At 35.6% G+C, this 13252-nt stretch overlaps 1 long non-coding RNA gene across 1 annotated transcript; it reads right to left on the reverse strand.

The window, feature by feature from the left end:
* Positions 1-7554: 7554 nt before the first annotated feature.
* LOC139115719 (uncharacterized) lies at positions 7555-9254 on the reverse strand. The gene is made up of 3 exons (XR_011548171.1): positions 8912-9254; positions 8455-8617; positions 7555-7830 (listed from the first exon to the last, which is right to left on the reverse strand). It is a non-coding gene; the product is annotated as an uncharacterized lncRNA (long non-coding RNA).
* Positions 9255-13252: the final 3998 nt, after the last annotated feature.

A 13252-nucleotide genomic window follows, 5' to 3' on the forward strand; every position in this document is an offset into this window, starting at 1 on the left:
TCTGTTGATAATACATGTGTACTTTTAAAGAATTGTTTTTGCGAGACATGCGTATTTGTACCGAACAAGTACTGGAAGTCTGGGGCATCGAGTCAAACAGTATGAGAGAGTATCTCAATCTTTTCAGTTCGCATCGATGTTATTCTGCACAAAATCACAGTCACTCCAACCATAGACATAGAGGAGGATATGCTCCAATCACACATAGACATCATGTCACAGGGGAAAAAAATAATTTATTTGTTTTTATAATACATGAGTAAAATATGTATATATTTGTGTGTTGGCCTGAGAAACGTGCAAATTCCTTTATTTGTAGCAATTCTACTCATATTCATGTAAGAAAAAGAGGCCGTAAGTTCATATCAGCTTCGGTAATGTATGTGACAGTGTTAGGTAGTTCTAGACAACTGTAACAAAAATATGTAGCGTTGGTGGCGCCCTAGGGAGCTCACACATCTTTGGCGTATTTGAGCCCTAAATTTGGATCCAGCGATCGATGCCATTTTCTTAAGATATAATTCTAGATTTTTATATATATATATATATATATATATATATATATATATATATATATATATATATATAATATATATATATATATATATATATATATATTTATATATATATGTATAAGAACGATAACGCTTATTTTCATGCTAAATCCTGCAGGGACTTTCATTATTAAATACTTGACGCTATTAGAAACATCTATCTATCTATCTATCTATCTATCTATCTATCTATCTATCTATCTATCTATCTATCTATCTATCTATCTATCTATCTATCTATCTATCTGTCTATCTATCTATCTATCTATCTATCTATCTATCTATCTATCTATCTATCTATCTATCTATCTATCTATCTATCTATCTATCTATCTATCTATCTATCTATCTATCTAGCAAATTTGTATAGCGCCAAATATCCATAGTTAAACAATGTAAGTTTTTAAGCTTTTTGGAAATGTTGACATTAGGAGAGGTTTTTGTGTCCGGTGGTGAAGAGTATGGCATGTATTAAAAGAATCACTACTTTGCGTCATCGCATTGATAATTTCCCCCAGTTTTTAATCATGGTTGTGCCATTTTACGCACTTTCATCATTCTATCATTTTGTTTTTGTTGACCACTATTCTGCATGCGCATCGCTTTGCAGTAAACATTGTATTTCAATCAAGAGATGGCCGATCTAGAGATCATTTAATTTGCTGATCTGGCGGGCGCCGCAAACTACAGATAAAAACATACGTTATCTTCCTCTCAGATAGCCGATGAAGACGACAACAAACCGACTATTCATGATATAAGTGCCAGCAGAGCGATGAAAACAAACGTGTCGGGTTTAATCCATCATCTTGTAAGAGAAAGGATGAAAACAGGACCGAATATATCACCCCAAAAACAAACAGACCACAGAAACAAACAACCAATACAAGGTCTAGGAACGAATCTATAAAATGAGAGAGAGAGAGAGAGAGAGAGAGAGAGAGAGAGAGAGAGAGAGAGAGAGAGAGAGAGAGAGAATCAACCAGGGGACAACACTTGTGCAGTGTTTAAACTGCTTTCAATAGGGAACAAAAATTTCTACACCATATTCAATCATAGTATTTATTTTTGTATTTGTCTTGGTTTATACTTATGTCAGTATCGGCATTTGAAAGTTTTGATCCTGCTAGTAGAGAAACATTTGAATTTCTGTTTTCATGTGAAGTAAGATTTAATTTAATTTATTCCCACTAAATAGCACATTTACGTAGCGAATTATGGATTTAATTATTGGGGGGGGGGGGGGACAAGGACATGAAGATTTAATACATGTGGCGTGATAGCGTGCGCAATGTTTTTATGACGGTAATATAAATGATGCCCGAGCTTGCTGGTCAAATAATGTGTAAAAACAGAGACAGCGTCGGGTTTTGAAGTCTCCAAGTTCTTGATTTACTGAAATATTATCTAGCTCTGCTCTAATCACCGTGTTTTCCTTTTGGAAGCCACGGCTCAACAAAAGAAGTTCGCAGCCAGAACATGACAGATTGTTAAGCACAAAAAGATACACAAATCAAACACGCTCCAATGAGTAAAATATCAGCAGTACAGAGTTGACAAGAGTCTCCTTGACTATATTACATGGCTTTTGTCCTCTGTGCCACGTGACCTAGCAATCACGATGACTGGATATTACTTTTCGGCCAATAACTCTAACTTTTGGCTCAATTTTGACAGCACTGGTTTTCTGTTTTTCAATATACACTTTTCTTCCTCTGTATTAAGCTGACATATCTATAAGCTACCAAAGTACCACATTCAATTTACCACCCACGTTATAACCTTTTCCTGGACCAATACATCCACCTGTCTGTCTGCTGACCTCTGAGTTAATTGGCAGCCTTCAAACACAGTGACTTTCTTAAATGTTCTCATCATATTTATTTTACGTAACAAGTGCACTGTTTTATTCTTCACCCTGAAGTACGTTGAAATACAAAGTTTTGGCTTTGTGATGCGGACCCACTAGGAATAATTGGCAGTCGGTGTTATTGTTGACAAATGAATTCCAGTCCGGACTAAATATTAAAATGACAACAAAAATTGCTTTAGACATAATTTTTTGGAGGACAAGTTACTAAGCTTATGTTTTGCATGAAAACGCTAGAAAATTATCAATAATTACACATAATGGAACTATTATAAGCAAGGCAAGAATATAGATTGGTGTCCCGTACGCCATTCGACCTTTCTGGGAAAAGGGTATAGCGGTCAAAAACGTTTATGTGTCGGTAATTTTTTGAGGATTTGTAAGGCAAGGAAAAGTATTAATTGTGTAAGATATATTTCATTTCGTAGGGCTTTCCATGTGCGGACATGAAAAATATGCTCAGGAGTCGGTAATTTTGAAATACTGTTGGTTTTGTAACGGAACCACAGTTTTGTCCGCTAGCAAATAAAAGTAAGATTTCATCTGACAATTCCTCAGGCGAATTTGTCACCAAGAAGGGACGTGGTGACCTCTTTCGTTTTCGAAGTGCTGACGACGCAAATGATATATCAGATAGGGAAATGTGAGTGCATTTGTTCTCTCGTTACGAAATAGTAACCGGAAGCGACATAGCGATGATTTATATCACTTCCGGTTTGACAATCGAAACAAACAACAGTGGAACGTTTATCTTGTTTGCCCATGCAATTGTTCGGACGGAATACGTACTTTTATCAACCCGTTATATGCAGACGATGAGACCCTCTGTGTTTTTTATTTATGGATTAGTCACATTTCCTACTTGCTGAGCTATTCTAGCGGTACAATTATTCCGACTTCGGACGTTAACAGGTATGTCTCCCATGTCACTCTGTATGAGTAGAGACTCCATATTGCACTATGCATGTGTAAAGCTACATATTTGTCTATTTTTATTGATACTTGTGGCTATTATCTGGGTTGCATCAGCATTTATTCACGAGTAGGCCAAATTGGCAGTCCAATTCAGAAAATGAAAATATCGTAGGTTTCCAGAAAATATATACTCTTTGCTCGTTCCTGTTTTAACGTGTCATTATTGAGTGTTAACGTCATCCATAGGTCCAAAGTGCATTTAAGGTCAACTTGAGTAGCAGACATTTTTAAAAACTTTCATGATAACAGGTTCTCCTACCATAAGATAATGTCGTGAGGTGAACCTTGGTGGCATATAAGCATGCGTCTCTTTCGACAGAAAAATCATTATTGCTACCATGGTAACCAAATGTGATATTGATCAATTATTCCGTACTTATCAGAGCAGCGAGCTTTCTCAAACCAGTAAAACACCATAATAACAGTTATTTACACAATATTCCCTGGAGGTCCAGGGATATGTTTGTACGAGATACAACAGAAACTACATGTACGAGATATATATATATATATATATATATATATATATATATATATATATATATATATATATATATATATATATATATATATATATATATATATAAAAGCTATATTCACATTTAAGAATCCGTGTGGGCAAAGCTTGAAATTGACATATATTTAATATGTGTAAAATATAACACATTCTGTCAAATAAAATAGGGAAACAGAAAAAAAGGGAAAAATCTTCTCTTGTCAACAGCTATTTCCTGAAATAGTTTCTATCGTGTGTAGATCATTTACCAGGATACGTTTGATTAGGATGCCTACTTAGCAATTGTTAACTTTATTAATAAGTTACCATCGTTGCTTAAAATACTCTTGAACGATGAATAATTACAATGATAGCTACCTTGAAGCTTCACTGTGACTGTAAATTGGTCAATACTATTGAACTAAGAGCAATATTTACTGGATGAGTATTGACATATTGATGGACAAGCATAATCTCAAAATTCAAATCATTTGTAAAAATTATAAAGACCAGATTTCACTATGAACCACTTGGCTCTATTTCTGTTGAGTACAACTTTCTGATAGCTTCGGCAAAACGCATGATATTTCGACCACTGAAACGTCGGTAGCTTTATCGATCAATATGGCGACCATAACTTAAATCCAATGACTCATTGAAGTGATGGATCTGGTGATTTCACTGATGCCAATGACAGTTAAACTTTCCTCTAAGTGGACTGAACCTTGTAGAGTACGTACACATTTGTTTCTACATTATTTTTATTTTGATAGCATGACAGCCTTGCTCTTTTAAATTCGTTAATTATTCACAATCACTCTGGTTTCCGACATGGATGCATGCATCTCTCTATTAACCTGTCATATGGTTCTAGTGAACGCATACATTGAGGGAGAAATTCCCACGTCTGGAATTTTTCGGGCAACCTAGTTTTACACTTCCTCTGTAAACCATTCAATATCACAATAGCTGTGACGAGAAAGCAAATCAGAACACAAAACATGGTCAGATATTGCCAACCGATTAGTGAAAGCCCCAGTGAAACCACTGGCAGTATTATAACCGCAAGAAGTACATATACTATTGAGAACCACCGATACCGAGCCGAAGTATTTCCTAACATTTTTGCACATTTTATTGGCAGGTTTCGGAGAATCGGGACGGGATAAAAAAGCAGTATACCTGATAAGTTGAAGAATAGGTGGCACAATGATATTTGAACACCCTCGATAAATCCCGCACTTTTTGCGAAGGCTAATGCTACGAAAAAATCGTAAATGTGGTCTTTATATTTGCTCCAAGCGTCAGAGGATACATTCTTTCTAAACTTAGGGACTGGACATAAATTACAGGGGGTGGGGGTGGTGGGGGGGTGGGGGGTGGGCCGGTGTTTTTCGAAAAACCGCTGCGTAAAAAATAGTGACCCTTCAAAAGTTCACGCACAAAATAGTGACCCTCCCCCTTATCCGTGCATGAAAATAAGTGACCCTCCCCTGTTACTCAATACCCCCCAAAAAACCCGCAATGTGTTAAAGACCCCCTTCTGACTTGCTATACTTTTTAAGTCGCCCTCCCGAAAGGAAGGCAAAATGTGGCCGATATAACGCGTTGTCCGAGAAATATCAAATCATATGTGTGTGATAATTCATGTAAATGTACTTTGCTTGAAGTGGCAGGTAAAAAGTGCATGCCTGTACAAAAAATGTAATTTTTAGATTTTATCGATAATGTTGATTCACTATACATGTAGTCGACTATAAGAAACTACGAACGTGTATTTTCCAGTATAAAACTAGCTATATCTGTTCATATACAGATGTTTAATAACTGATATAGATATACTTGATTAGCATGGGCTGTTTACAAGTGCACATGTGAACAAGATATTTGATTTTGGAATTTCTGTCAAAATGTTGATCCACTATACATGGGAGTCTATGACAAAACTATACATGGGAGTCTATGACAACACTGTCAAAAATTTGCACTATTTGTGCATATATGGACCCTCAATAATTGACATAATTGTGCTTGATTAGAAGAGGGTGTAAAATGTGCATCTGTGTACAATAACTTTGTTTTTGGAATTTCGCATAAAATGTTGATCCACTATACATGGGAGTCTATGACAAACTGTAAAAAAAAATTTTCAGAATTAAAAATATGCACTATTTGTGTATATATGACCCTGAATAATTGACATAATTGTCCTTGATTAGAAGAGGGTGGTAACACGTGCATCTGTGTACAATAACTTTGTTTTTGGAATTTCGCATGAAATGTGGATCCATTATACATTGTAGTCTATGAAGAAACTATGAATAATTTTTTTTAAATACAAAACTTGGCAAATCTGTGTATTTATGTATGCTTGATTATTGATATTGATGTTCTTGATTAGACTAGAGTGGTTACAAGTCCATGTGTGTGTAAGAAATTTGATTTTGGAATTTCACCGAAATGTTGATTCACTATACATGGCAGTCTATGGTGAAACCCTATGAATAATTTTTTTTCCAATACAAAAATAGGTAAATCTGTGCATTTATGTACACTGAATTATTGGTACTAATGTTCATGATAGACTAGAGTGGTTTCAAGTCAATGGTTGTGCAAGAAATTTGATTTTGGCATATCACTTAAATGTCGATTCACTATACATGGCAGTCTATGATGAAACTATGAATAATTTTTTTCCAATAAAAAAATAGGAAAATCTGTGCATTTATGTACACTTGATTATTGGTATTAATGTTCATGATTAGACTAGAGTAGTTTCAAGTCAATGGGTGTGCAAGAAATTTGATTTTGGAATTTCACTGAAATGTCCATTCACTATACATGGCAGTCTATGATGAAACTATGAATAATTTTTTCCAATACAAAACTTGGTAAACCTGTGCATTAATGTACATCTAATTATTAGTATTAATATTCATGATTAGACTAGAGTGGTTTCAAGTCAATGGTTGTGCAAGAAATTTGATTTTGGAATTTCACCAAAATGTTGATTCACTATACATTGTAGGCTATGAGGAAACTACAAAGAACTCATAGGTTATCTGATCCTAAATTGTTATTCAAAAGTTGTTCGACCTGAAGCTTCCAGTTGTTATTGATGACACTATGCACTATTCTGAACAGTTTGTATTCTGTCAATGTCCTCAAAAAATTAAAAAATGTACATACAGCGACATGAACGTTTGACACCGACCTATACCCAATGTATTGTCAATGGGAGAATGATGTCAAATAAGTAATCTCCCAAATTGTTATTGAAAGAGTTATTATAGGGGACAGTTATGCACAATAGTGTTGAATAAGTAGAAATCATAACAACTTAAATCAATGTGGCTGCTTGGATCATCAATACATTGTTTATTATACCTGAAATTTGCGCCATAAGGGCGCGCCGAAAATGGTAATGGCAGAAAATGAAAGTGCCAGGAGGTATTTTTCTTTTTTCAGTATTCCATAACGTGCACATGCAATTTCAGCTTTGATGCATGAAAAAGGTGACCCTCCCCCATAGGCTTGCACAAAATTTTATGACCCTTCAAAATGCTTGCGCGAAAAATGGCGACCCACCCCCAAAAAACACCGGCCCACCCCCCCTGTAATTTGTGTCCAGTCTCTTAATACACGTAATCTTTCCAACGGTGTCAACATTGAAGTGAAAACCGAACTGCTTTGCAGCAGCATAGTGAGCACACAACCAAACAAAATGGCGGCGTAACCGGTAAATAATGCACAGCATCCTGGGAAATCCTTGTTGAGGAATTTCTTCAGGGCGTTGGCGGCGCTGCCTCGAAGCATAGAATCCAACAGTTTTACCATGATGAATAAGCATAGTATCATTACCGTCAGCGAAGAAAACAACAATATAAATCCAATCACCCCGTCTGAAAAATCACACTGCGCGAAAAGGAAATTATCTGAAAATAGAAGAGTGCAATAACATACTCGTTATACAAAACGTTAAACACAAATTACACATTTTAGATAACTCATGTAAATTAACAAACAATTGAATATAGTACCATCCTAAATTGTTAGGGTAGCCTAATCTTTTGCTCAAACTTTGCTCAAGAAATATTTCGACCATTCTCTTTTAAAATTAAGAATAAAATTCGGGTGTCACCGTGTAAATTCTGGTACTAGAGATGAAAATTCCCCAGATTTACCGATAGTTGAAATTAAAATGGCCGCCATCCATGTGTCAACTCTATTGAGAAAATAAAATTTTCGATTTTCGAAAAACTAAGAGCGTGAAGAGTTTTCTTGCACCAAGAGCTTTAAAATAAACTCTCACAAGTAGTAGATCAGAAAAGAATTGTAAAAGTTTGAGAGTCCAAATATCTGTCCCCGAGGCGCGTTCTACCTTAATCACCATCCTACTTTTATGAGTCACTTAATGGCATATTTACTGTCGCGAAAGGATTAGACACATCACAGTACTTTTGAAAAGGTCATTTCATAAACTCAAGACTCAACGGCTCGCCCAATAATCAACAAATCAACAAAGCATTCAAATTTTTATTGTTTAAAACTATGCTCACTTCTCTCAAGATGCACTGTATAGTTGAGTATTTCAGTATAGTTATATAACGTTCCATTGACGTCACGCACAGTTTCATTGGCGAAAATATCTTTTGTCATAGCCCATCTATCGATCAGACTTCCACCGTCTGATAATTCAACTTCGAAGTTTTCTTCATTTACCTGAAAATGAAAATATTAAGCAAAATGTCGAACCTCCATTGATAAGCGGTCCCTATTCCATACCCCGGTGAAAATTATCAACAGTGGCGAAAATGATAACAGAACTAACCCGCCATTCTGGTTGTGATAATTTATAAATAGTTATGGTTACGTTAATATTCAGTAAACGTCAGTATTTCCATCGGAGCTGGTAAGACTTACATTATTATCACAAAATCCCCTTTCAGAATATACAAGGGCAAGAAAAAGATCAGTCAATATTCATATTTTAATCGACAGCATACAGATATATACCGTGTACTTTAACTTCAGTCGTATTATCCAGTCTGTGACGATATCAGATATCTTGATCATTTTTATTGACCGGATACGTGGCAGATTCGATCCCTCCACTATTGCTGACGTCAGGCGGAACAAATAATCAGTGACATATTCTAATGGTAGTAATACGATAACAGCAAACCAGTTGAAGCAGTCATGTACGGTCGCGCTGGCGAATGAGAATCGAAATACCTCCCTCTGGCGAGCTTGTGCACCAGCAACGATTGTATTTGTAATCGATGTGCCTATGTTGGCACCCATCACCATTGGAATGGCCTCTTTGACTTTGAGAACTGAAAATGAACAACAACCTCTAATGAAACTTGTAGACGAAATGGCACAAAAGAGAAATTTATGATCTTATGATATTTTCAGACTCATATGATATTTTCAGATCATTATATATATATAAATATAAATATATATATATATATATATACATATATATATATATATATCTTGAAATTTTAAACTTACTTATTGTTTTGTACTTATCAAAATAATACAAGGAAAAAAAATGATAATAATACAGTTTATTGTTGTACTATACTTTTATTACCAGTGTAAGGCGTATTAACAAAGTATCATCGCTTTGTTAATTACGTATATTGATACATACATTGTACATACATTTGATGCAACCATGCACACAATAATTGATGTAGCGGCACTCGAACTTTGGAGGCATACGGTTACAAGGATTCCCATCATGACACAAATTAGGGGGTTTGTCAGAAGGACGCTTTGAGACAAAGCCACGCCGGCAGCAGGTCCACTCAGCAGTGTGAAGGAATCTGCCATTAGCGCCAAAGACACGATGAAGAAGTAGTAGCAGTTCGTCAAAATCAAAATTTTAGCGAAATAATCAACCAGGATTCGTTTGCTTCTCTGGCGTATCGTTAAATCTAAAGGAAAAAACATAAAACACAAATAATATATGGTGCGTTTCTGCCAGTACTAGATGAAATTGCATGCCAGAATAATGTTTCTTTGCATAAACACTACTTGTGTGTGAGTTAATATAAACGAAAACCAACGAATCACCACGAAATGGGTGTGCACGATCAAGATGTTGTTGAAATTTTGTGCAATTCTTTATCTCAGTTGCTGATTTGAAAGCTGGCGGCGAAAACATGTCAATGGAGATCGCATCCAAAGGAAAAATAGCATACGGGTAAAAGCATAAACTTAAGTTGTACATCACAGTTAAATAGCTGTGAACGTGAAGTGAGCATCATATCTTTCATCTTGGCATTTAGCTGATTCGAATATTAAGTAAAAGGAATGATCCTTTTTCGGTATAAGTAAATTATCTTGCAGTTATACTTTGTTTATACCTAAGGACTCGTTGATCAAATGATGTATGATCAAATGATATAAGTTTATACCATTCGAAATATGTCTGTTATGATAAGCAGCAAGGGTTGTTAAAATAGTATATGACTCGATCAGCATTCCTTACCTGACCATTTAGCCTTTTTTGAGTTTAACTTTATAACTTCATTCCATGTTTCTGCGCCTATCTTGCTGTCGCGGCTTCCGTATTCCCTCGATACTTTCTTAGACTTTTGATTCCCCTTTCCACTAGGATAATGATGGAGCGGTTTTTGTCTGACTTTACGTTCGTTGTGTCTGGCAGGTTCATGGTCGACAGACTTGGCCGACGATGGACTTTGAGAATGTTTCATAAGAGTATGTTTAACGTTATGTTCATTAGTCAGATAACATATACTCGTCTCTTTTCTACCCTTGGGATCAATGCCGCCCTCTGCAGTTCTGCTTTGGGAGTCTCCGTTACCCGATGCTGTCGACATCTGCGTTTGCTTCACAATATTTGAATCACTAATTTAATGACGGCAATTTATATCTATCAGAGGGCAACCGTGTTGTTAGCAGACACTTTTGAAGGAATTTCACTACGAGTTAAGGCATTTCATTAGACGCTATTGTTTTTATAGACGTCATTTCTAAAAACGTCATTGTAAGCCATGGTTGACCAAGTCCAACAGCCAGTTCCAAAACCCAAAAGCGACCCCTAGCATATAATATTTTAGTTTTCGTACATTTGGTCCCTTAATTTTTTCAAATGGTTATGGAGCGATGACATCTTCTCTGTGCCTCTTTTTGGACGGTTTTGCTCAAAGGTGCACTCTGAAAAAAAGAGCGCGTGTAGACATAAGATAACCGAAGAATGTATAAAAGTCTAGTAGAGAAAGTATGTAAGTGACTCGTTCAATTTTAATCACAGGTCTGTCTTGAAAGAAGATAGGGAAATAAAATTATAGAGACAATAATAAACAAGAACAGATATTGCTATTTTTATAGTTTTGTTCATGGTCTAGTTTTTACGGGTCATCAGGTGACCTTTATCAACCCCATCAACGTTTGTATTGCATCGTGATTTGTCACAAGCGAGTCATCATACTTTGATTTGGCGATTAAGGCACATTTTCAAAAAAGGTTCAGACATTTATGTTAGTGGCATAGAAGTGATCCAGTGCGAAATCTCGGAACTAAAACTTTTCTGTAGAATGTCCACGCTATACTATTGTATTCTTCTATTATATGACCAGCTCCGCAAAACGATCTCTTTGTTTACTTTCATCTCCGTCGTAAACGTTACATACCATTATTGACCTGACAAAGCTCTGCCGGCTGTTGTATTATGGTTAATCTTGCGAGCACATTAACAAACAGTTTACGTCTCAACATTAGAAAATACACATTCATTTGCATGGCATGGCCATTGCCATTTCATCAAATTATCAATTTGTTGATTGATTCATACTCATTGACTGAATAGCTTATTGACACTTAGTAATAATTGTGAACTATATACAGGATATCTAACAAACCGACTACTAGCCAGCTTGCTAGGCAAAAAATCGACCAAACTAACGAATATATAAATTGGTCGTACAAGCGGGCTGGAGGGGCCCACCGTGCACCCCCCCCCCATAAACCTACTACATGGGTACTTTTTTGTTCTTTGGGATCTGCTGAACTAGAAAAAAGATGTTAACATTGGTATTTTGGGATGCACTACCTGTCTGCACTGGTTTTTGATTGTATGTACCGCAAAAATGGCGAAAATGGGTAGGGTAGGGGGTACTATATCCTCCCCTAAATTAAGTAAATATGACATCAAATCGATTCCAGCAATCATTATCATTCAAGGCAAATAAATTACCAGGTCCAATAAACAGTAAAAACAAACACACAAAGAAACATAAGATCACTGACAAAATCGGTAGTACAATCTTGAACCACTATATAAGTGGTGGCACCAGGTGTCCGGAATGGGCAAGCGTACCCTGCCAGCATGCTACACCATGAAATAGCACAAACCTACATTTTTGGAAAGCTCAGATATTGCTCTTTCTGAAGTATACCAACTTTGGCAAATTTATTGTGTACATAGAATAGGACGACTTTACCATGAATTTTTTTGACAATTTTGAAATTTTTTACCCAAAATACCATGTAACAATTGTGATTTACTTTTTATTAAGCAAAATTTTCACAACTTTAAGTGATTAAATTATTTATTCTGACATATTAAACAAGAAAAAAAGTGTTAACATCAGATATTTAACTATACACTACTTCTCTGGCGTCAATTTTGAATTGCATGTATCTGTATGGGGTGTGCAAAAACTAGGGGTAGGGGTACAATATTCTTTCCTTGATGAAGTAAACTGGCTTGAAATGCCATATACCTTATAGTTTTAGAAAGCTTAGATACTGGTCTTTCTAAAATGCATAAGGTTTTAGTAAAAAAATATGACGTCATAGAATTGGATAACTTTAAATCGATTTTTCTGGTAATTCAGCAATTTTAACCGGAAGAAAATACGATAACTATTGATTCCTCCCAATGAAGCAAATCAAACAGATTTATGGATGTTATTTACTAATTGCAATGTGCTGAAGAAGAAAATAAAAGTCAAAATTGGGTATTTACAATGCATTATTGTCTCTACTCACTAAAATTGCAAGTTTTGCTACATTGGTATATCGTGAATGGGCATTTTATTGTTATGCAATGCAATGAACTAATGCACAGCCTTATAAAGAAGACTAAAACGCACACACATAGTCATATTGCCATTTTCTCCTTAAAGTAAATAGATTGTTGATGACTGTCTATTTTTATAATTTGCTTTCTAAATACTTTTTTTAAAAATAATTTTGATAAGACGTATTTGGAAGATTGTCTATGCCTCCTTGTCTTACTTATACAGCAAGCATTACTAATAGGCGAGCGGCAGGCTCACCTATTTTTCACACTTAATGTACCCACCTTACATACGG

The sequence above is a fragment of the Ptychodera flava genome, chromosome 17 (genome assembly GCF_041260155.1).
Source record: "Ptychodera flava strain L36383 chromosome 17, AS_Pfla_20210202, whole genome shotgun sequence".
Lineage (NCBI taxonomy): Eukaryota > Metazoa > Hemichordata > Enteropneusta > Ptychoderidae > Ptychodera > Ptychodera flava.